We start from the raw sequence: 27138 nt of genomic DNA on the forward strand, positions 1-27138 counted from the left end.
ATAGTACTTGTTAACGCGCATGTGCGAGATTAGTTTGTTTGGGAATGGTTTGTTTGATATTTTAACATTGTTACGGTGCATAAAAATAAAACAATAAATACTTTTTGTGTGAAAAATATTGTTATTTGAATGATATAGGATAGACAGTAGCGGTCATTGTAGATTGTATCCTATACTATTAAACGAGCAACTTCTGTTTATATGTTTGTATTTCACCGGATCTCTAAAACGGCTCTAACGATTCTCACGAAATTCAGAACATAGTAGGTTTATAATCTAAAGATTCGATTGCACTAGGTCTCATCCCTGGGGAAAACTCGCTGAAGGACATTAAAAGGATAACTATTATTTATCCTTGGAAAAACAGCTGATAATTATTTCGTCGTCTGTTGGTGATGGAAGTGAGTGAGCGAGTTCATGTGTGTGGAACTGTGTCAAAATTATGACTCAGCTGTTGAACTTTTTCAATCAGGTACTTAGTGCCGGTTCCAAAAAAGCCGAGTTATTTTCAATCCTGATTAATTCCAGTAGATCCATCTTTTTGAAATTGTCCTCTCTGATTTGGTTCATGTGAAGTTAATCTGGATTAAAATTCAACCGGCTTTTGTGCAACTGGCCTTTTATGAGGGAAATTTTTGCATTCCTCTGGGAATTAATCTCAATTTACTGTGATTAGATAGAACATTTCTGTATGAATGTTATTATAATTTCTTCTTTCGTAATAAATATTTATGCTTTTGTACTCCAGAGCGAAGCTCGGTCACGGATATTTGAATCTAATACAGGACATTTTTATAGTAGCGTAAGTCTATTTCTTGATCAGTAAAGAATAGATGGATTGTTCTCCCATGAAAAATTGAATGGAACGCGAGAAGTCTGAAAATTATCATAGGCTACTTCTGACTAGAATTTATACTGACAAAAATAATGGATACAGGCTTCTTTGTTAGTTTATCATGATACGATGCTCATAGCTTATCTTCTATAATATAGGTAGCTCTTCAAACTGAATGGTATGACACTTTCTACCATCCAGATTTATTAGATTACTCATCACGAATTACTTACTTATTACTTAGCTTACTTTAGATTTTCCAGCTTACTTATTTTATAAATAAAAATTGAAATCTCAGTACTCTTTTTTGAATTATTTCCAATTATTAACACTTGAAAATGGCATGAATGTTGAATTATGTTGTGATAAAATGATTCAAAAAACGGTTCTGAGATTTCTATTTCTATTTATATTACAAGTAGTCCTAAACAGAAAAGAGACAATACTTATTTTATAAGTGGATTTTGCTCAACGCAGGAGCGTTTATCAGGCCATAGGTAATAAGCATTGAAAAACATTCTTCAAAAGTGAGTGGTTCTTAGTATCTCCTATAAGCTATCTTAGTGATTTCCTAGTAAGCGTATCTGATAACCTGCAATATTATTTTTACATCATTTTCACATCATTTTCCGGTGCCAACATTTTTATTTATGATTATTTCTCTCGGGTATTTTTTTATACTTTCCTATAGTACTAATTTTGATACATTTGTGTGTGATATAGGCCTCACAATTATTGCATTATATTGATATTCCAAATCAAAGAAGACAGCCAAGTTGATCAGATTTCAAATGTGAAGAATCTGATTTAGATTTCAGATTGTTGGTTCACTAATTTCCGTGAACAGCTACTTTAGTATTCTTGTTTAATTCCATGGAGACCCACCTAACAAAAACCTGAGTTTTCGAAAACCTCCCTCATACGTTATCTGTTACGCATTCCATTTATGAATTTATAATGAAGCTATCAACTACGCACAGCGCAGCAATTTTTCCATGTAATTTTTCACATTTATGTCACACGCATGTGCGGCTATTGATTTAGTTCCGACTCATACCGAAAATGTGTCATATAACCTGCGAAATTTCGGTTAAACTTCATAAAAGTGTCATTTTAATCGGATATAGAGAAGTGGGTGGGGAATTCAGTAACACTGTGCTTTGAACTTTGAAACTCGTGATTTATCCTTCGCTCTGTGAGGAGGGGGTGGTTAGGGTGACGAAGGAGGAGGATGGGAAATACACGTGCCAAGTTTTCCACGTGGAAGTTTAATTCAATAACCTTTGTTGGGGAATTTCACATTCGTGATATATTATTTTAAGCTAGCCTGTTCCGGAACAGTAGCTTAGGGTAGTTGTTGCCCTGTTAATGTAATATTAATGCGGGATGAAAATTTGAAAACATAGAATGTTTGTTTTGAATTTGGTAATGAAAACATAATGGGATCTTCAGCTTCCATAATACATTACACAACTCTGTACAGTTACTGGAGAATTCTTTGTGAATGTTTCCATTAAGAATCATCAACGAGACGAGAATATTGTATATTGATATGAAACGAAAAAATTCTTTATTAGGCGGAGTTAGGACTTTAAAGTTCTCTCTACCACTCAACCACGAGATGTATATTTTTATGAGAAGAAAGTTTCTATTGAATATGTAATTTTCCAACTTATAAATTAGATTAGTTTTATTATTAAAACTTAGCAACTCCTCAAATCAACTTGACTAGATTCACAGTAGGCCTATTTATTGAAGTATGCAATTTTTATGTCAGTGAGATATTGTGAAATTCATTTCAGCTCTTCAATGCAACAGTTTATTTCTTGTGTTATCTATTTAATGACGAGATTTCTTGATCAGGTAAGATTATTAAACCTTTTTTTATGCATGTGGAATATCATAAATGCTCTCTTTGAACACTATTTACCTGAAATTATTGTATTAATGCTTGCTATCCAAGCACCAAAAATAAGAATTCAAAAATAAATATAACTCAGATTATGATGAACATTTCTTTGATGCTATCCTATTTATTCTTTCTATGAAATAAGTAGGCTACCTACCGTAGCATTGAAGCTAGCTTTTTCTTTTAGGTACCAATATTATCAGTAAAAAGTTTTCAGATTAGTTAATAGCAATTGAAATTATATGTTCTCCATATTTTATGGAACCTTATCAGGCATATTTTTTAAATCCTTCAGATTTTATTACATTAGAATCAAGTAAAATCATGTCAGCTTGAAGGATCAATGAAGGATAATTTATTATTTTCTCATATCTCATTTCTCATCATCGGAGCTCAAGGAACGATGATGTCAGCATCAATATTTATTTATTCATGGAGACAACAGGTAAAAACCCCATTTCGCCTCCTTGACACTATACAATAATTTCCAACATACAATTTTAAATAAAATAGAAAATATGAGAAAATAATAAATTATAAAAATAGGCATTTATAAAAATGAAATATGAGAAATTGTAAAAATAGATAATCATAAAATTATTAGAATGAAATAAGATGGAAAATAGAAGAAATATACAGTCGTATATAGAAAAGAGACAATAAATATACTGATTTGCTGCTGAATATAGTGATATCACACTGATATGCTGCTCAGTGTGAGATAATCAGCTTCAAGTAACTTATATGGTATAGATGTTTCCTCAGAGAGATTCTGTAACAACTACAGTAGTAATAGAGCTGGTTCCTCAGGAAGTAAACGTGTAAGGTACAGACTGTTACAATGGATTTTGAGGCGAGAGTGTAATAGAATGAGTGAGTGAATAGAGTGAGCGAGTAATAGAAGAGCTGTAATCGCGGCTATATCGTTGCGAGGTGATTGGATGTAGTGCTATGCTACCTTTCCTCCTTCTAGTCTAAAGTGGATTGTCTATGTCTAGAGTGGATTGTCTATACCTAGAGTAGAGTGTCTATGTGTAGAGTGATTGTAGAAGCGCATTACTGCCCCACAGCCTGAGTCTGATGTGTGTGGTTCACCATTCCAACCCTTGCTAACTGCTAAGCGCTTTGCAACAGAAACTGTACCATTGCTTAGAAAATCCATGAGTTTCTGTTTGAAACAATGAAAGCATGTGGTTGTGTGTTGATGACATTGCTTGAGTGAGGGTTTGCGAAAAATTGAGAACTTAGTAGACAATTACACACAATGTTGTTGAAGTTTGGTGAACCACATGCATGTTATTGTAACATGTTCAAATCACAACGTACCTAGCATACGGTAGGTACCTAAAGGTGCGTACAGATATACGCGCCGCGAACATGATCAATTCACTTTTAATCAGCTGATTATATCTGTATTTTTACAGAGACGGTAAGATACAGATATAAAAAGCTTGACATCAACTGATTAAAAGTGAATTACTCTTGTTCGCGGCGCGTAAATCTGTACGCACCTTTAGATAAGACAGTGATGTTTGTCAATAATACAACTACAATAGAACTATAATCATCCGAATTAATGGGGACCGGGACCCATTCGGATAATCGGAGTTTTTTAAAAAAATTGCCTTTGGAGAGAAAAAAGCTACGTTTTGATATTGCACAATTTTTTATTGAATTGAATGAAATAAACATGATATTTTCACATGTTTCAAATATAAATAAAATGTACTTATGTACAAGTTTAGAAATAAAAATAATTGTTTTTTAAACATCTCCGTCAATGTAAGCTGTAAGTGCCTACACTGACTTCGCGGAGGGAAGGACAATAGTGAGCGAACGTGCAAACACTGGTTTCGCGGGAGGAAGAATAATAGCGCCCTTAGACTTTTTTGGACAAATTTTTTTCTGAAAGTGATTCGGTTAATCGGCGATTTGGATAGTCGGAGTTCGGGTAATTGGAGTTCTCTACTGTATATGAACTTTTGGGAAAAACAAAGAAATCTAACATCCCAAAAAACAATTGCATCAACAGTAAAAAAATAGATGGTAGTATTGAAAAAATAAATATCTTATTCTTGTAATATGATGGATAAATACCACAACATTCCTCCCCATGCAAACAAATTATATTCCTTGAGGTTTTGATTGAATTATTATAGATATTACTGAGATATTGTATTTATTCAAATGCTAATGAATTAATAATAATTATTATTGAACGAAAATCCAAATTAAATGCTGTAAATCACCCCGAAGTCTCCATCTAGCTGTTTACCCTGTTGTCAATATTTGCATTAGCAGAAGTCTTCAGGGTCATGATTCACAGCATTTAATTTGGATTTTCGTTACCTAGCTGTTTACCTTGTTGTCAATATTTGCATTAGCAGAAGTCTTCGGGGTGATTTACAGCATTCAATTTGGATTTTCGTTTAATAATAATTATGAATTATTATCTCACTTATCGTGACAAAGAGCTTTAATCAAAAGTGTCATAATGAAGGATATGAAGAATAGTATCTTCTCGAATAAAAGAATGAGTTTGATAGACTAGACAGTTATATCTGTGGAAAGTGGAACATACTTTATCTTAACTCAACCTTGAGGACGTTTTTATCATCAAAGCCTTACACATAATAATAATTCCGTCAACATTTGATACGGTGCAGTATGATACCACAGTGAAACAAAGAAAGTATTCATAATTTTAACGTTGGAACGTTATCATAATTTAAAATATCAACCTTAATCTGGTTAGCTGCGTTTGATAGAACCCAATGAAAATTTTAATGGACATTCGTCCAATAAATATCCCTTATCAAACAACTGCAAGACGTCTTTGATGTGTAGTAGTCTCTGTGGTACAGTTTTTATAAGTCTGTGGAATGCACAAAATGAATACTGTAGTATAATGACAAAATATTGATAGCTGAAACATGTCATGAAATGACATTATCGGAACCGGAATTATTTCAGAAAATATTGTGTCATGGTCAAAGGCGTAATGAAAGCTTATAGTGTCGAATATAAAGCTTATAATTTCAATAATAATTATTAAACGAAAATCTAAATTAAATGCTGTAAACCACCTTGAATACTTCTGATACTGTGAATATTGACAACAGGATAAACAGCTAGATGGAAATTCTATGAGCTTATAATTTAATATTACAATTTCGAAAGTGATACCAATGAAAACAAGTTCAAGTCATTACAATCAAAACCATATAACTATGTATAAACCTTTAATAGAACTTATAATTTCAATAATAATTATTAAACGAAAATCTAAATTAAATTCAGTAAATCAGCTCGAAAACTTCTGATACTGTAAATATTGACAACAGGATAAACAGCTAGATGGGAATTCGATGAGCTTATAATTTAATATTACAATTTCGAAAGTGAGACCATTGAAACAAGTTCAAGTCATTACAATCAAAACCATATTCTCAACTATGTATAAACCTTAAATAGAACTCTCGTTTAATAGTTAGTTCTAACTGAAAACTGAAATCAAGTTCTGATTCAAAACATCTGAATTACGTCTTGAAGAGTCTGTTCTCAAATAGGAATCTGTAATCATAACTAAATTCTTCTCTGATTTTGAAATTTTCAATTGCTTTGTCACAGTTCATTATATGTTTTGAAAACCAGCTATAAGCTTGAATTTCATCATTTTTGAAGAGTCTGTTCTCAAATAGGAATCTGTAATCACAGAACTAAATTCTTCTCTTATTTTGCAATTTTCAATTGCCTTGTCACAGTTCATTATATGTTTTGAAAACCAGCTATAAGCTTGAATTTCATCATTTTTTGATTCATAGATTTTGTGACTACCTCAAGAATATGAATTTATAAAAATCGAAATTTCATTAGTCAGTAAGCCTATATGTGAAGAGTGATTGTATATTCCTGAATAGTTTAATTAAATAACGTTGATACTTATAGTTCAAACAATATGAACTGTATCCCTGTATAGTTTTATAAACTAACGTTGACACATACAGATACATCAGTATAATGAAACAGTGCAGCTAATCTCAGGTTGAGAATGCATGAGGCAATCATCTAAAATGAGCTCGCTTCTTCTATGAAGGTACTAATTTCAATGGTTTTTTAATGGACCAACAACTGTGGGAGAGAATCGTTAAGAGGCCAAATACTCGGATTCCAAGCTTCATTTACTTTTATTGTCGCGTGGAGCTTAATATTTACGCTTCAAAACTATTCTGCAGATTAGCTCTCTGAAAAATACTTGATATTGTCACCTATCCTATCGTTAGAATGTTACGCTTTGTTTTTTCCTGTAGAGTCATCAGAGTTTCGCATTTGTTGGCTGGGCATTGTTGAGGAAAATAACTAGGAAAAATAATCTGAACAATTTTGAGAAGGAAACGCATGGTTCCAATAATATGCTATTGTTATAATCATTAGTACCATGAGATATAAATGTTCGTGTTTTCCTATGACTGTAACGTTGAATGCGTGTTGTACACATTTTTCTATTAGTAGATGGTGACAGAATATAGAGGTCTGTAGTATTATTATTAAAATCATGGATGAACAATGTAAAATTACTATGGAATAGTGTGAATGTTACATTGTTCATTTATGCTGCAATGAATAAACTTCTTCATCCATTTTATCTGGTATTCTATAGTTTGTGTAAAATAAGATGAGACTTGGCCCTCCATCCGAAGAAATTACAGAGGGTTGCCAAATCGTGTAAAATTGCAACTTTCTCAAATTTCCAATTAAACGTCAGAATTGGATGTAGATTATCATCCCCGATAAATAGAAAAAAAGTGTTTCAAATATAAATAATTTGGAAAAATAGTATCAATTATTTCTGAGAAACTTTCTCGCTTTCACCACCTACTTATCTTTTGAAACAAAAAAGTTTCTAGGATGTCGAAAATTTCATGTTTTCTGCTCGAAATGTCTCGAAATTGACGAACATAATCATTAATTAAAAAATAACCATAAGTCGGATAAAAATGATCCAGACACCAATAGAAAGAATACATTCTCCCCGTTAATTTGATATAAAATCATTACGCATTACGACGCCCCATGATTCTGAGAGAAGTGATATTTAAAAGAAAAACAAATCTTCGCGATGTTTCCAATTTTATTATAAAAGTTGAATTTCCTTTCAATCTTTCAACCCTGAAGCTTTTTTAGTACTACTAGGATATCCGGGATGATATTCTACATCCAATTCTGACGTTGAATTGGAAATTTGAGAAAGTTGCAATTTTACACGATTTGTCAACTCTGTAATTTCTTCGGATGGAGGGCCAAGTCTCAACTTATTCTACACAAACTATAGTAACCTACTCCATGATTGGGTGTGTGGACGCAGACATGAGACATAAAATTCTTGGTGGGGGGAGCCTCAGGGGTTCCAAAAAAGTTGAGCAGTGTTTAACTTAATGACATACCAACTACCTTCTTTTGCGTTTTTACAAAAATGTTTAGGGATGGGGGTGCGTCAGTGGGCTGGGTGAAGGCTCAATATTCTCAAAAAGTAAACAATCGACAACATTCAAAGATCGGGAGTGTAAGACTTTTTTTCACAACAGAACAGTAGTTCACTAAAAGGGGTGCAGATTCAATTCACTATGATTTTTTTCAAATGACTAATTCGGATGGTTGAATGAAGTTCCATTCATTGCCACTATGTATTATTGAACTGACCTCATTGAATATGCACAGTTCATTGTATATTATTTCGCCAAGAGTTTATTGAACCTCACGGAATACGCAATTTACAGACTGTTTCACTAGAAAAACGCAAAAATTATACAAACTGGGGTACTAGGAAAACCGTGTATGTTAATTCTTTCAACATAAGTAATGAACTGATGAAAAATTAGACTAGACAGAATCATGATAGCTGCTTGAATCAAAATAATCACCAGGGAAAAGCAGTCTATTCACAGTATAGCCAGTTACACACATCAATTTTTGGACGTTCGATATTTTGCCGTCCTTATGAAATCTACCAGATGAAACGGAACTTGGCAAAAACACATGAGTTCATCATCTAAACAGAAGCATTAAACATAACTTGACAAACGCCAATATATGTTTAATCTGATAGAATTATTTATAAGGACGGCAGAAAATTGTTCTTTCAAAAATCGATGTGTGTGTAACTAGAATTTCGGTTAATAACATTCACTGGAAAATCTTAGGAGGGTGCCCATCTCCCCCATGGTCCATGTCGCAAAATCCCCCCCCCCCTAAATTTGTCATCCATTTAGGTACTTAAAAACGGTATATTATTGGAAAAGTCCCCCCCATTTCCATAGTTTTTCTCTAAAAAACCCCCCCAAAATTTAGCCTCATGTCGCAGCTTGCGACATCAAAACAATCATGCTGTGGGCACCCCTGTAACATCTCTATCTGACTACACATTTATAATTTTCTGCCTCCATATTGGTTCATAATTATTACAGTTGGTAGATTAACAGCTCAAATATCATTCAACTCTTCACCTTAAAAGTCAGGCATTTTATGAGCTCTTCTGAGTTGTTTCCACAGTTTTCATTGTTTTCACATTTTCTTAGTTGATTTATTTATATGTTGAAAACGATATTAATGTCTTCTCGATTATTTATTGCCCATTTTAATAAATATGAAAGTTATGAGATTGCTGTTTTGATTGCTATGAAGCCTAGTGTGGTCGAATAATTACGAACATTAAAAATCTAATGAATCAACAATATTTAGACATAGACTCCTCTGGACCAGATTTGAAGTCATAATACGGTAGCGAGTTTCATCATAACAATAAAAATGAATAGGTTACCGTACACCATGAAATGATTTTACGCGATCATAATAATATATAACAAGGAGCAGATGATGAGCTTATTGCGGTTAACGGGTCGTTTTTCACAGTTCAAACGCAATCCCGTGCATCATTTCTCTGTAAATTCTGTAAATAATCCATGTAATGTGTCTTTTAAAACCAACTTTTATCGATTCTGCCACCGGTAAATCCAGCACATCTCAGTTGATGGCTGCCAACAAGAGTGAAAATCATAATAACTCATGATCCAATTTTCCGCAAATAACCCCATAAAGCCAGCACAAAAATGAGTCGTTTGAGGGAGCAAAATATAGCGGTTATGTCATAGCATTAATGTAACAAAACCAGGATTACTTTCTGTTCATTATTTCACGAGGTCAAACGTAGTAATAAGCTGTATTATTTCTGGAAGATTGAGGTACATAAACGACCTCTATAAAACTAGCTGGAATAATGTTTCTTTCGGCAAATATAGAACTTAGAATGGTTGAATTCCACATAAATGCTGAGCTTTATCTTAAAAAATTATTACTGCGGTACTGATATATTAATTTAATTTTAAGAGAATTTCACACTCAACACTAAAGCTGCTATAACAATTGATGGATAGCTTGAAATTGTGAAAAAATAAATCAAATTGGAGAGAATTAAATCCTCTACAACCCAACGTTCAGAACTTATTTCCTCGATGCATTGTTGTTCAGTAATAAGCCCTGGAAGTTCAAAAAGTTAGAAGAAAAACTATCTTTTACACTTCTAAAAGTAGATATCTCGTGAACTAAAGGAGATATCACAAACCTTTACTGAACAAAACTTGTAGGAAATTTATCTAGCTTAATTTTTGTTTTGTTAGCAATGTCGCTGGAATGCATTGTTTCCAAGATACATGCGTGTTATAGCCAGAAATGAAAAAACGAAACTTTTAAATCACCCTCATCCCTCAAACACAAGGGGTAGGGATGAGGAATTTTGATATGTTTACCTTCTAACTAGTCCAAACAAAGCTGCGAAGTCAAATATTGTGTTCCAAACGTTCCCTCCAAATTGATCAGTCAATTGATCTATTGTTGTTAAACTGAAGATTTTACACTCAACACTATAACGGCTGCAACAATCGTAGGGAGATGGGTAATATATTTATTTATTTATTTATTACAGAACAAAATAAAAAGACTACAGACAAGCCCAAAACAGTCTTCACTACCATTTACAATTGAATAAAGTAAGTCACTAAAAGAAATAAAAATAAGAGATACAGTACATGCAATTCACAAATAAATAAGAAAGTTGATAAGTATATAATGAAATAATACATCAAATTGGAGAGAATATGATGCTCCATGAGCTCATGATTAGCACGGATTTTTTTAATCAATCGTCAAAGGCCAAAAAGATGAAAAACTCGGGAGCTGGAAGGGTTTCTCTTCAAATTGTGATACCTTCAAGAGCTCATATTTAGAAAACTATGAAAGATATGGATAAAAAGTTACAAATGAAACTAATTTGTCAGCTTCAATGTTGTATTCGATAAAAATTTCCGAAACACGCATATTGTTCGAGATATATGCATAAAACCAAAATATGCTACTTTCAAACCACTCCCACCCCCTTAGCACAGGGGGTAGGGGTGAGGGCTTTTGATATGAACACCCCCCCCCCACTATCCTTAAAAGAGATGCGGGGTCGAAAATTGTGTTCGAAACATTTCCCTCTATAATCTTTCGGTGACTGGATTATAAGATTATCTGAAATTGATTACACAGGACGCTTGAAAGTGTATTTGTGTGGGATGACCAAAAATATTGAAATACATTTTGTTAACTCTCAATTTTTAATTCACCGCCGCTGTTTTGATAGGATATTGAAAGGAAATTGACTCCTCTGGCGAAAATTATTGTGTGGGTGAGCTCGTCATATCAGAGTGTAAGAAAAGCTCTGGTGGAAAGCGCACGTTCTGCAAATATTTAGCCAACTTCCTCATCTCATTGATCCCATTTTCCGAATTTCCTCTTTTTAATCCGCAATAAGAGTCGAATATGATGTCAATCTGAAGCAGTAGGGTCATACGTTTTTGAACTAGTTTTGGAAACTGTAAATTTTGAAAACTTTGACATAATCCAAATTAAGGTTTAAAGCAGTTTTGGGCGAATGCTTGTTGTTTTTACCTGAATTGTATTTGTTTATAAATAGATAAATAATTCCATTTCAAAGTCAAATGGAATGAAATCTTCATTTGTCCCAAAAGCATATAATTAAAATGACAAAAATAAAAGAAAAATAGAAAACCAAGAAATGAATAAATACCATGTAATAAGATTATACATAAATATATTAAAAACGGAAAGTCCTTGCAACGTTCGAAAGAACCTGAGCGCAGAAGTGTATAGCTTGAATAATTGAGAAATTTAAATATTTGATTCTCATAATCCACTTTGAAAATTATAAATTCAAGTATAATCATTATTCAAGTTTGAGAATAATTATACTAAAACTATACTGAGATTCTCTTCAAACTATCAGCATTATAAGCTGTGCTGATACTGCAGTGGCGCCATTTCACCAAACTGCTTGGGGGGGGGGGGGGGCAGAAACAAAGAGGTATGAATGGGGGAAGGAATACCCCTAAAGGATAGAGGGTCCTGAGGTTTTCCCCATAAATGTTACATTCGAAGATGTTATATGCTTAACTTTTTCCAGTTTTATACTAATGTGGTTGAAGTATCGATAGAAACATATACATTATTAGTTATTAAATCATGAAATATAGGCCCAAAGAGAGGTCCTGAAGTAGGCATAAAGTGAAACAGGTTTCTCAATGAAACAGATAATTTTTTCTTTTACAATGGCAATTTCAACAATTTCATTGGGGATCATATTCTAATTGGAAAATAACTTTCAGTTAAAAAGCTAAAGAAACATTAAGCTGTTCCCATAATTCTCACCAACTATGTACATACATTTTTGATTGTTTGATTGTGCTCTTTCTTTTGCTTTCACTGTGACATCTTGCAACTTGTTAATTCTCACATTGAAATATATGCAATAACTCACTTATTGTGCCCTGATCAATAATTGTACCCATTCTATATTTGAGCTTCAACTATACCACAGAGTAAAATATATTCTTTATTACTCCGTACCCATAGCCATACTTCAAGGCAATTCTGCTACATTGTCGATACTGTAGAAGGAATTATACTAATGCTGTTTAAAAAAGGTATTAAATCAGTATGAGATTCTAAGGATTCGTGTAGATAGACCCGCATTTTCATTATTTATCTGATCCTTGGGGGGGGGGGGCTGGGAACCCCCTGCCCACCCCCCCCCCAAATGGCGCCCCTGGCTGATAGTATGAACGCTAATAATGTATAATCTATATAATCTAGGTGTATAATCTCGCTATAGAAGTTATATTGGAATATCAATTATCTACGATAATGAAACTAATGTATATCCAATAGTTTTGAAACTATTTAGTAATCACTGGACTGGCTTTTTCATGTTTGAGTATAATATTCAGTCTTTCAAAGATTCACGGATTCTATACAGTAGAGTAGCTTTTGCGTTGTAGATACAAAATGCTTTACTTCCTTGTCAGACCGACCACGGTACAGGATATGAGAGTTTTTGTCATTGAGAGGAGATAACTTTTTCTATTTCCTATTTATATTGAGAAGACAATACTGTCTGCTACTATAGATGAATAATATACAATATATGAATATAGAATATATGAATATAGTTGGATAACTTTTTTCTATTTTTTATTTATATTGAGAAGACAATACAACTGTCTGCTACTATAGATGAATTATAAAATAGAGAGTACTGTCATAGAGTAAAACAATCTTATAAGTTTTCTCTGGTACTGTTATATATCAGAGAACTCTGTTCATAAAACTTAGAACACTCTCTCTCATTAAGAGAGTTAGTGTAATATCCATAATCAATTCAAATGACTGATTGGATTTTTCGATGGAGTCTCGATTTTAATATTCATATAATTAATAGTGGAATAAATGATGATTTCAATACTTTTAAGGATGCAATCACTCATAATATATTATAATTCTATCAAAGTAGTCTCGATTTTAATATTAATATAATTAATAGTGGAATAAATGAGGATTTCAATACTTTTAAGGATGCAATCACTCATAATATATTATAATCCTATCAAAGTAGTCTAGATAACTTCTAGATAACATTCATGAATGATGTAGAATTGCTTTTGATCACCATTTGAATACATCACCTTGATTATGCTAATTATTGCACCTGAACACGAAACAACGTTGAAATATTCAGCTCATTCATAGTATGAGCAATAAAGTTCAAGGTCAAAGAAATAAAAGTGATTGCTCATCTCAGCAATGATGTAAGAACTTCACAGCTTATTAAATTTCAAAGTATTATAAAATCTCAAGGAATTTGTACATCTGCATGTTACTCTCATAAGATATTAGATAAATAAAACTGTGGAAAGCTGTAAGATATTGAATGTTGTGTTTTGATCTAATTATTGCACTGAGTCGTGAACTATATAGTAAAATACTTGAACTTGATGGAAATTTGCCAGAAATAATCCTCATGAGAATAGTTACAACATATTGGCATTCAGTGTGTTGTGTCATCAATATTAGATTTATCAAGACTGGTTTATACACTACATTTTTTCTGATCAATTACAATTTGTCTTTTACGTATCTCACTTCTTTAATGGGAAATCATTGACAGATTTCAAATTGTTATCTAGGTCTATTCGATCACTACCTCCGTAAACAAAGCCGTAGTGCATTCGTGTGACGTCAACACAGGTAGGGCTCCTACACCAATAAAAACACTAGCTGATATAGATCAGCTGTTATCAACAAATTTTTATTGGTGTAGGAGCCCTACCTGTGCTGACGTCACACAAATGCACTACGGCTTTGTGTACGGAGGTAGTGATTCGATTCCAATGCTTTCTTACGCATTCAGCTTTACTGTCAATTAATTTCTAATATGGCTCGAAAACTAGTTTATCAATCAATAGACAATTTGGAATATTGAAGTGCGTACAGACTTTTGTGCCACGAACACACGCATTTCGCTTTTTATCAGCTGTTGCTATCCTACTCACTACTAGCCTTTATCTGTTTCTCACTGTTTCTATACAAATACAGAAATATATAAGTCTGTACGCAGTTTTACATTATAAATCTTCAATAATGGTACAATATACTCAAATATTTTTAAGCCTAGTTTAAAATTGCTTCTGTAGATTGATATCTTTGTAATCTCAGATAAACGACATGTGACTAACCCCTAGTTGTGATCATTATCATTGTTTCTTTTCAAAAGATCGCTCAAAGATCTCTCTTGTGAAGAGATAATAATGAACACCTTTTTCAACCTCATATTAGAATAATATTATTCTGCTACAGTATACTATGCAATTAAACATTTTTCGACGACTTTCTGATCAATGACCAAATGTCGGGGCACCGAGCTTCGTTCGTTATTTTTATTTATTGATAAACAGAACACAATTCTCTAAAATTAACGTGTTTATATTTTACACCTGGCTATATGTCAGCTTAAAGGTGCGTACAGATGTACGCGCCGCGAACATGAGCAATTCACTTTTAATCAGCTGATGCCAAGCTTTTTATATCTATATCTTATAATGTTTCTGTAGAAATACAGATATAGTCAGCTGATTAAAAGTGAATTGCTCATGTTCGCGGCGCGTATATATGTACGCACCTTATGAATTTCGGGGATGCGATATTATTTTCAACAGAATCACTCGCTCACTCACTTTTTACTATCCACAGACGACGAAAGTCTCACCTGTTTCAGCCAAGGATGAATTATCGTTCAGCGAGTTTTCCCAAGGATGAGACCTCGTGCAATCGAATTTTTATATGATAAACCTACTATGTTCCAAATTTCGTGAAAATCGTTAGAGCGTTTTCGAGATCCGTTGGACATAAATAACCATAGATATGAATAACCAAATATAGAAAAATAAACATAAATAACCAAATGTAAAAATATATACAGAAATTGTTCGCTTAATATAATAGGATATTAATGTAACAGTATTATGTAGTGGATATGTGCCACGAACACTAGCATTTCACTTCACATCAGCTAATGCTTTTCTTATTATATCTGTATTTGTACACAAACAGTAAGATACAGATATAATAAGCATCATCAGCTGATTAGAAGTGGAATGCGCGTGTTCGTGGCCCATAAGACTGTACGCACCTTTTACATGATGAGCTCAAAGACCTTAAAGATGCATAGACTCACATGCAGCGCTAGTGTCGTACTTGGAATTGAAATCCGCCATTGAGGGGGCAACCCATAAGATTATTACATACCAATGCCACCAATGCCTTTGTGATCTATAGTATTACAAATATTATTTATATAATATCTCGTGCTAAAATACCCCAATGGCGGCCTTCAATTTCAAGTAAGAGCTATCATTGGGAAGGCATAGGCATTGTGGGTCTATATCTCTTTAAGGTCTTTGGATGAGCTTTGTCTTTGTCATTGATCCTCCAATGTTGTATATTTGTGTATATGGTGTATATTATTATGATTCATGAATGGTGTTGATAGTTATAGTATAGTTGGCAAGTCGCATTAGATATGAAGAGGACCAATTTGACTGGGTCCAGGGTCAGCTATGCTCCAAATCAATTGAGCAGCAGTGACCTTTGCCATTTCTTAGAAACTATCAATATTCATGCCGTCGTTATTCAGCCAGACAAACTGTGAAGACCGGAAAAATAAAGAACCCACTCGAGATTGTTCAATGACATCAATTAATAGAATTTGCTTTATCGGTTACGTTATTTGTCTAACTGTCAAGACACTTCTGTTCAGTCTAGTCGGCTTGTTGCAATATTGGGAGGATTGATAGAGATTTGGGAGTGGGCCGGAATGTGATTGATACTCTTTTTCAAGAGAGGTTATTGTGCTACTATTCCTCAATGATATGACGTGTGAAGTATTTTCCTGTTCTAAATTGGAGTAGATAAGGTTTCATAGGTTTCAGGTGTTTGTGTCAGGTTTTTAATGGGAATGTAGCTCTGAGAGAAGAGGCTACCACTTTAAAAATATTAGTATTCTTTTTTGGTGATTCTACCAATAGTGGTGGGAGGGGGGGGGGCTGGAACTATTAGATTCTAATATGCCCGGTGTCCTCTTCCGACTCCCAATCATTCTATATGATACGTGCCTTTAAAAATGAATCAAGAAATATATAATTTCTAATTACTATTAAACGAAAATCCCAATTAATGCTAATGCAAATATTAACAACGGGTTAAACAGCTATATAGGCTATACAGCTATTTCTTCTCTCATATTGTAAACGGTTTCTAGTATATAGTATCTAGTATTCAGTATATTTAGTTTCTCATAACATTTTTTCTCTTCACTAATATGAAATAGTTTTTCACTTGTTTCTCTTTTTCGATTTTCAATTTTTTTGGAAAGTGATTATTGTATTTTTTTTTGATTAGGGAGCAATCTTTGGGGTTTTCCCGTATGCTCCAATATTGTTGTAAATAAATAGATAAATAAATTACCGACCGAGAAAGTTTAGAAGAAGCAATTGTTAAGTTAGGGTTATCGGTTGGTTATGGGCTGTTAAGAGGCATAATTACTCTATTCACAAATTTTAGCAGCGCTAAATGATGCGTTTTCAATGTATTTTCGTGTTCTTTTCAAGTTTCCGTGACTTATCATCCTCTATCTGCTTGTCAAATGTTTATAAAATGTTATTATAAATCGACTTATATAGAATTTCTAATAACTTCAGGGCTTCTTAATTTGTTAGTTGAAAAATAGTAGGCCTACTTTTTTAATATAACATACACAATCTAGTCTCAGATGTTCAATCCATTTCAAGTTTTTTTTACATCATTTTTCAATTAAATTATATTATATTGACTTTGGAAGTTGGGTACTATTATTATTTTTTATACCCACAGTCTTCGGGCTAAAAATTGTACAGTATTTATGAGATAATACAATGCCATGCACTATATGGGTACAAGTAGGCTTACTATCGTATTTTACAATACTTCAAAGCAGACGTTATTTGAAGTGTCATAATTATTTTGTCTAAGTTTATTTAACTTTTGTAACTTGTTTTTTTTTTTGTAACTGGGCACCCGTCGAGAAACCTTAGGGTTTGGCAGGACCTTTCGGTTTTGAGTTGTGAATAAAAATTTTGATTTGATTTGACGCTGCCTTTACGTACCTTTAAGCTTGTCCAATATGCTACATCTGTTTGTATGAAAGATTATGCGATATTTTTACTTCTACTTATTCCAGTACTTCAATCGATGTTGTTGTATTGGCTACTCCTACAGTTGGTTCCAATGCAATATTCAAACTTTGACATCATACTAGAACAGGACTACATCTCTTCTCCTCAGTAGAATATTAGATAGGTGAAGAGATTATAGGTATCTTCTCCAACTTCTTCAGAAGCTAAACTAGTTTGATTTTTATGAAGTATTTTGTCATTTAATCCGGAACTGAGCTATTCCCATTTTTGTTTCCTGATAATCTTTTAGCAAATCACAATCACCCTTCCACAGTGTTGTATAATATTATAAGGCATCGTGCCTGAAGGGTGGTAACTGTGGGGTGGCTTTTACATTTTTTCAACTCTGTCTTTTTCGTGTCCAACTCCTGTCATGAATGAAGAAGTCCATTCCTTATTGGGGCTTAGAGCGGCAGGAAGACCTCCTCCAAAGCCAAGATAGGGGAGTTTTGAATGTCTTTTCTTCGAGAGAACAGTGTGATGCCTTGTGTATTGTGTTGAAGGGCTGAAGGGATAAATAGGGCTGGCTCTTGGCCCTTGTTCATGATCGTAAGATTTTGTTGGGCAGATGTCTTGCCTTGACGGTTGCATCTGAAGATGGCTTTTGTTAACATTTGAATGCACTTTTCAAGTCTAAATTTTGAAAGTATTTCGTATAAGTAAGGTTCCTCCTGTCATCAAGAAGGTTGATACGAGTGATGATGCCATGAGAATACTCTGAATTTTAGAACTTCTATTTTATCAAAATAGTTGAACAATGATAAATATTTTAGTAGATCTTTTAATATTCTTTGATTTGATTATAATTTTTATATCATCCTTCATCGTTAATCATTGTTCTTTCCCATGGTTAAAGTAATTACTATGATTATATTAGTAGAGTGGACCGTTTATAAGTGAAGTCAAGGGAATAGAATTTTGATGAACCTATCAAAGAAAATATAGAATGATTTGAATCAATATTTATTGTAGAGTAGACCTACTTGCAGATAATAATAAGTAGCAAGAAATATCAGGTCATGAAAACACAAATTTGAAATTGTCAACCACTTGTTATTATTATAATATATACAGAACCAGGTTTCGTGGCTTTACCAGCCACATCTTCAGCTGTTCGTTTACAACTAAGTAGTTGTAATTTATAATAATAAAAAGTGGTTGACAATTTCAAATTAGTGTTTTCATTATGGAAAAGTGCCACAACATCACTCACAACACAAATGTAAGGTTAAAATATCAGGTAGTTGTTTGGCTACTAATTGTTTCCAGGCTCAAAGAATTTGTGTAAAATTCAGTTTACATAATCTCCATCTTTATCATTTTCTAATAATCATTACTGAATATACTCACGATAGAAATAGTGTTTTCATTGAAAATTGTACAGTGTACATTGTTTCAATTTCATTATTGTTCAGTTCACTTGATATTATGCTCTTCTACAGTATCTTCTCGATTTCTGGCCTTTGTTTACCAAAGAATGAACAACAAAATGGAAAATAAATGTCAACTTTTATATCTTTGAGCCTTTTCTCTGTGACTTACGTCTACTTCAGTGCAGTAAACTGTCGAGATCTCAATCTCTTTTTAAAAATGAGTCATGATTTATGGAGTCTCGGAGGTGAAAGGTTCTCATTTGACATGTTCAACTTATTTATTGGTACTAAGAATTCCTGTGGACTTTTTCAATCAATAAATTTCTATCAGAAACAAATTGATTTTTGACATTCCTAGGGCTTTAATTTATTATTTGATTTTTATCTTGAAATGGCGCACATAGCCTAAGAATCTCCATGAAACTGGGAGACTGATATGATTTTCTTTTATGTTCACAGGGGACCAATACGTGGTGTTACAAAAAGGCTATGGTGAGTTAAAGTATTCAAAATGAATATCCTTAATTCTCACAACTCATAAAATAACAAGTATTTTGAATGAAACAGCTAGTACCCTTCCTTTTGTTTGAAAAGAAAACAACTATCAAGAATTTCAATGAGAATGAACTTGAAATAACAAGTAACTTCCTCTATCTATAACTTGATATTTTATTTGTTTGTCAAATCTCTGATCCATTATTTGAATCTATCATTATAACTCATACTGAAAAATCACCAAGTAGACCTACAGTTACAGTATCATTATACCAAAGTTCATCCACACCCAAAATCCTTTCCAGGACTATTCATAATACTTCTCAAAGTGTAAAAATGTAGACAGCTAACATGAAGAGTTTGAGTTCGCCGGCTGGAAGGGTAAGGGAAAGGGAGGCAGGCATTCAGAGTGCACTTGTTGACTCGTCTGCTAAGTTATGAAGGGCAGACACCATATGTACCCACTGAATATAACCATTCATATTTACATAAATATACGTATGTATATTTTGTGGCTATATAGTAAAGGCGTGTCGTGTGAACTAACAAAAACATATAGCCTCCGCGTCCGCCTTATAATCCCCTCGCTGTTATTAATTACGTAATAAAGCTAGCAGCATGGACCTCTAATGACGTGAAAATGAGAGGAAGGCCTGTGCAGCCACGCTGAATAAATTATCTGTATTAATTAGTTTTTGCCATTGCTGTACTAAGTGTTAAAAGGGTGTTTTACTGGTATATTTCAAAATTATTTTTATATTAGGATGTGGTGAATGGATATTGTTCTCCTTTTTTAATAAGAAACGTGGTTAAAGAAAGATGAATTAATTGAGAATGAGATTCACTTGGAAACTCGTTCATTGCTATCTTTTTAAAAATTGAATAAATCCACTACAAGCTTTCGAAAAGGTTTGGGCTAGATTTCCGCATATCAGTATCTGGCGTAATTTCTGAATATTATTCTCATTCTGAATGAATATTATTCTCATTTTTGAGAGGAGAAGTGGTTAAAGAAAGATGAATGAATAAAGAGAGAGATTCACTTGGAAACTACGTTCATTGCTATCTTTTTAAAAATTGAATAAATCCACTATAAGCTTTCGAAAAGTTTTGGGCTAGATTCCCGCATATCTGGCAAAATTTCTGAAAATTTTGTGAATTGAAGAACTACAAGACTTAATCTATTTCGGAATATGTGTTATCTAAATTTGGGAGAGGAATAGCACAAGGTTACCTTATTTCTCCTCTCCCTATCATTTTGATAATGTACTTATTGTATAAATGAATAAAGAATAAAGAGGCCTATGTAGCATTTCGCACAATGACAAAAACTAATTAATACAGAAAGTTTATTCAGCGTGGCTACACAGACCTCACAGTATTCGGTTGAGTGGAGATTATTTCCATGCTTCCTAATGGAACCATTACCACTCTAACCCGTCCGAGATAGTATGAATAGTCCCATTAGAGAGCTAATGAGAAGAATATTTTCACTAAACCAGACACGGACCTCGGTACTGATTTATGGGAATCCAGATATATCTATCCAATCATCGTATTTCCAATAATCTGATATCAGAGAATAATTCGTCTGTAGATTTTAGTGAGAGAATCCCTCAATTCATGTCATGCAATTTCAATACCCCTGTAACAAGAAAATGCCTATTTTTGTTGTAGGTTGTAACGCTAACTTACTTAGCTTGTAGGGTTACTCCTCCATCAATCCTAAATATTTCAGTAATCCAGGGATGCTCCCAGAAGAACTGTTTCTGGAAGATTCAGGACCGAGTTCTCCTACAAAGGCCAGTTTCACACGGCAGAATCCCGTCTCCTAAAGATCATATTTCGGAAGATCATATTTCATATTTTGCAGCTCTCCTGTGCTTTCACATGGGGATCTTACAATTCAGCCGACGTTTGCTCGAAGTATGACTCATCACTTCTTCTCAAAGTCTAACTTTCTTGAAAATATAGATACTATTAGGCTGGGACACTTGGGCTGGGGTAATACGAAACGAGCATAGAGCTATACCACGAATTCTGGAGTATAAACTACAAAGAAACAACCCGACATAAGTATGAGAAGCATTTCTAATGTCTCAAAAAATTCATCAATTCAATGTTAGTTCTTATGGTCTTAAAGATTTCATCCTGGCTTTATCCTGATTTTAGTTAATCTTTGTTCAGATTAAGCATTCGTTCATTTGGTCTTACCCCAATTAATAGAAACCGAGGGAATATGTCTTCGAATAGCTAAGTAGTGTGGTTCGTTACTGAAGCAAATATTTAGAAGCTAGCAATATCCATAACAGGATATTGTAATATCGTTTATTTGGAATATAAGTAGAAAAATGTTATGATAATAGCCTGTTGTGCAATATAAAATGGGCTCAAGTTTTCAAAGTCTTCCTTTCAATGAGAGAAATTCAATTCAAGTCCAATATTATCCAATACCAGAGAAGTCCAATATTTATTCTAGTATCTCTGTATGTGCATCAGACGTCCACTTATGGCATAGGACTTTATAGTACTGAAGTTGGAGGTCGAGTCCTATAATATTTCATATTTTTCTCTTTCTAAGCCCGGCACACAGAACGGGCCTATTTTATTCCAATTAATATATTAGCAATGCTTATGATGTTAGCCTAGTCTGTGATTCATTGTAAGTCCATGAAGGAACAAAGCAGCGCGACTTATGCAGTCACATCAGAGCTTTATGTAAACGCATTTCCTATTTAGTATGCTATCGGTCATTTCCCGACTCCAACTATGTTGTAATAGATAGAATTCGATTTCAAATGTGGCCCACTTTATTTCAAGTCGTTTGAAACATGCCGAGATAAAAGACTATTTGTTCTAAGCTAGACATGAAATTGGAAACAGTCTTATCTGTGTGAATTTTGTGAACTACTGCACTATGTAACAGTATGGTAATGGGATGTTTTGAAAGAATTTGGAGCTGATTAGTATTGCATGTTGATTTGTTGACTTTGTTATCTGGGATCAGGGTCGCCAATTTCATTTATGTTGACTTTCAACGCGAATAATTTCACAGTTCGATTGTATTCTCGATGGTCAGCTTTGAAATTATACGAGTGCAATTCACAAGTGTTATATCAGGGAGAAAAATTACAATAAATTGTATTCTTTTCTCTCTGGTCGTCTGCTAGTAGTGCTTTCAAAATTCCTTAACGGTTCTACGTTTTAAAATGTATTTCAAGTCACTGATTGTATTTTCCAATATTGATCTACATTCCAAATTTATTTTGGATTGAGTAATGGTAAAGTTTCTGTAAATTCTCAGAGAATTTTCAGCTCAAAAATTCTCTTGGGAAATTGTTACCCATATAAATTCCCATCTCCATAGCAGAGTGTGTGTGGAGCTGATGCTGAAAATTTGTCATTTTCCTCAAGAATGTTCAATAATAATTTAAACGATATTCTTAGTGCCGGTTACACAACAGCCGGTTAAATTTTAACCGTGATTAATTTCACGAGAACCAATCAGAGAAGGCGTTTTAGGAAAGACGGCTGTCTTTAATCACAGTTAAAATTTAACCGGCCGTTGTGCAACCGGGCCTTAGTATCTTTAATATTTTTTCTTTCAGATTTTCAGATCCATGATAGTAATTATTGGTTGGGGATGGAAATGTGAGGTAAAGATAGGGTATAGGGGATAGTATTGACAAAATCTTATCTCTTATGTAATGAATATAGCAACAACATTAAGCAATAAATATATTGCCTTCCAATGAGGTATTATATGATAATAAAATATAAAGTTGTCTCCCCAATTAATGCAATTCCTTCCTACTTGAATTATTGAATAACAAAACTATTCACATTTTGATGTATACCTTCCACATTTTTCATGTTGATATGGGAATTTTCTAAACTCAATTAGAGCTAAGAGAAAATCATAATTATTCATTCATTCGGTATAATTTAAATGAAGAAATGTAGCGAAATTCTCTTCTAGGGATGAGATTTATTACTAAAATTATCACTAAAATAGATGAGATATATTACTATATTCGAGAAGTCTCAAATTCATTCTAGGATATAAGGGACATATATACTAAAATGATCACTAAAATAGAAGAGATACATTACTATATTTAAGAAGTCTCAAATTCATTCTAGGATATAAGGGATTTTCAATTAATACAAGGGATTTTTAGTTCAATTCCTAAGTTACAGTCTGTTATGAGATTCTGCTATAAATTGATAATGTATTTTACTTTAATCATGCAGGTCTATATTTTGCTAATAATATTGTTCTCATCATTATATGAATTGCAATATTATAGTGTGTTATGGTTCCCGCTTGCATTGATAAAATAATATAACATGGAATAAGAATCATCACGTACCTTACCCATTTCAATAACAAATTAATATCGGGGCACCGAGCTTCGCTCGTTATTTTTATTTATTGATAAACAGAACACAATTCTCTAAAAATGATCGTGTTTATATTTCACAGCTGGCTATATGCCTTCTTATGAATTTCGGGGATGCGATATTCTATTTACTTACTTTTTTACTATCCACAGCTGTTTCAGCCAAGAATGAATTATCCTTTTAATATCGTTCAGCGAGTTTTCCCAAGGATGAGACCTAGTGCCATCGAATTTTTATATCATAAACCTTCTGTGTTCCAAATTTCGTGAAAATCGTTAGAGCCGTTTTCGAGATCCGTTAAACATAAATAACCAGATATATATAAATATACAGAAATTGCTCGCTTAATATAATAGGATTGTAGTAGCTATATAAAAGAAAAAAATAAAATGATATGAAGGTATTATGATGATGATGAATTATATGATTCTCAAATAAATTGTTAATTTTTTGTAAAAATGTCTGTGCAAATTTACTCACCAAAACTTCCACGCTCATCCTTTTGGCAAACAGTAGATCCAATCACTCTGCTTCACAACTATTCCACACAAATACCCGAAACACCTGCTAAATTCGCACAGTATAATCCGCAACAAGCACACACACAACTTTGACCGCAACCGAAAATAATTATTGTAGAACAGGAAATCCTTCTTCTTATCTTGTCACTGACTGATAAACGAGAAACCTCTTCTTTTCTGTGTTCTGCGGTGTTAGTAGCTATAACGTTTCTGGGCAGGCTCTATCACCAGGCCAGCTGTATTCTGTTAGTTGAAGACTGGAAAAAGCGCCACCGATTGAAAAAAGTCGACCGTTTACCACGCGTTGATGTGAACGCTACCAATGTACCACCACTGACTGCAGAGAACAGTCGGCTGTTGAAGCTTCAAGTGCAACTGGTGTACTATCCCCTCCCTGCCTCTCCACACCCATCCATTGTCAATGCTCCCCTTCATTCTGACTCTATTCAGCTTCTCACTTGCCGAAATTCTCCTTTTCTCTCACTCTTCATCTCTCTCTATCATCTTGATTGAGTATACACATCTCTCTCCCAAAAACATCATACACAGAATTCAAGACATTTATTTAGCCTGTGATTATACTTTGATTCGCTCGTGAATTGGGCAAATTCATTCTTTAAGCTCTCATCGAGGGGTGCCCACAGAATGACTAAATTTGGGGGGGGGGGGGGTTTGGAAAAAACTTTAGGAAAATGGGGGGACTTTTTCAATATACAGTTTTTAATTACCTTAATGGATGTCAAATTTTTGTTTTTTTTTGCGACAAGGACCATGGGAGGGATGGGCACCCCTGCTTTCATCTCATTATTTTTCTTTATCTGTAGTGAATTAAATTTTGGTCTTCTACTTTCACGCTAGGCTGCCCTCCGGCTGGCCACTAACGGAAGACCTATGCATGATGAACATGCATGACATGCACATAGACATGTTAATAATAAAAATATAATACACAGATTCAAGACATTTATTTATTCTATGAAATTCATTTAGTTATTTATAGATTTGTTCATCATCAGCGAGAGACTTCTTGCATAAAAAAAACAACCAATAACAATAAATAAACCACTGGAAAATTACAAATTATAATGATAGAATAATAATTCGACCTCAAATGGAGCAGCGAAGAAAAAATGAACAAAAAATTCGGAGATGCAAAAACCTAACAAAAAAATCTCTTTGCATTTCGCTGTGATGGCACAACAGTGTTTGACAAATTTGTATCATGAATGTTTATCAAGCATTTTATACTGTTAGTGGCCAGCCTCATAGTGGATGTGTCTACGTAATGAGTACGTAAAAGAGTCGTACGTCAATTTTAAGGTGAAAATAGAGAATATTCGAAGCTAAGGAAATGGTGAAAATAGAGAATAGCTAAGGAAAAGGATAGAAAAAAATACAATTCATTTCGCACTAATATCAATATGATATCGAATGGAGTGACGTACGATTTTGGATTGTTATGTTACAATTTGTTGTTTTGAAAACTTGCTATTAAGTTGCTATTAAAACTTGCTATTAAACTTGCTATTTTATTGCCAGTAAAATTTGCGTACGGCAGAATGTGATCAAACGCATCAACTATGAGCTTCACCTAAGATTGAATCAGTAGATAATTAATATATCAACTCGATTTCTCCGGCTCTCAATCAATTTCAAATCCATCTCACATATAAAAATCTACATTATTTTACATCAACTATCACCTTTTTTCTATCTTATTATTACGAGTCTTGAGATCTTCAAGTTGTGCAATATACTTGTTGTGTAATAAATAATAAGAACCTAGGCTAAACCCAAGGATAGTATATAGTCTATACACTATTCTTGGGCTAAACCTATAGTGGTAGACTTGATAATATTTGATAGAGATAAACACTAACCAAGACAATAACAATCGATCAGCATTGTTCTCCTCAACTCACAAATCAATTATTCTTTCAATCTACGAAAATAAAATTTTATGTAAACATACATCTGGGTCTCTCTTAATTCCTTCATTCCGATTTAATAAGAAAAGTAACATTTTCTCTCTCACCATCCACTATTCTACGTTTTCTTTTCAATGTGATCCACATTACCTTCTTATCTTCTGCTTTATTTACTCTGCTCTGTATTTGAGTTGTGCGTTGTACATGTGTTATAATTATCACCGTATTGTACTCCATTCAGTTTCAAAAATAGACCATTCATTATTGATGTTATTCATTTATCAAGTTATTAATAAGTTCTACCAGTTCAAAACAATTGAAGGAGAATTTAAACTAGCGAATAATTTCAAAATATTGAACTACTGTATTATTAAATATACTTAGTCAAGTCATTGAATGATTTCTTACAGTCTTGAGAGATTTGTAAAAGCTGATTTGCACTGTGTTTTTCATAGGCGTGTATGGAGGGCGAGGGGGGTACTTATGGAACAGTTTTCAATTATATTCGTTCTATG

The 27138-nt window shown here is 33.4% G+C and overlaps 1 protein-coding gene across 2 annotated transcripts in view; it reads right to left on the minus strand.

The window, feature by feature from the left end:
• Positions 1-25080, minus strand: part of LOC111058775 (G-protein coupled receptor moody) — a 59223-nt gene extending 34143 nt beyond the window's left edge. The window contains exon 1 of one of the 2 annotated variants that reach the window (XR_005572461.1): positions 24655-25068. The gene's annotated coding sequence lies outside the window, so the exon portion shown is untranslated. Of the gene's footprint in view, positions 1-24654 lie in introns of both variants that reach the window. The other variant, XM_039437579.1, reaches the window with a different exon arrangement.
• Positions 25081-27138: the final 2058 nt, after the last annotated feature.

Source organism: Nilaparvata lugens, chromosome 11 (assembly GCF_014356525.2).
Source record: "Nilaparvata lugens isolate BPH chromosome 11, ASM1435652v1, whole genome shotgun sequence".
NCBI classification, from domain to species: domain Eukaryota; kingdom Metazoa; phylum Arthropoda; class Insecta; order Hemiptera; family Delphacidae; genus Nilaparvata; species Nilaparvata lugens.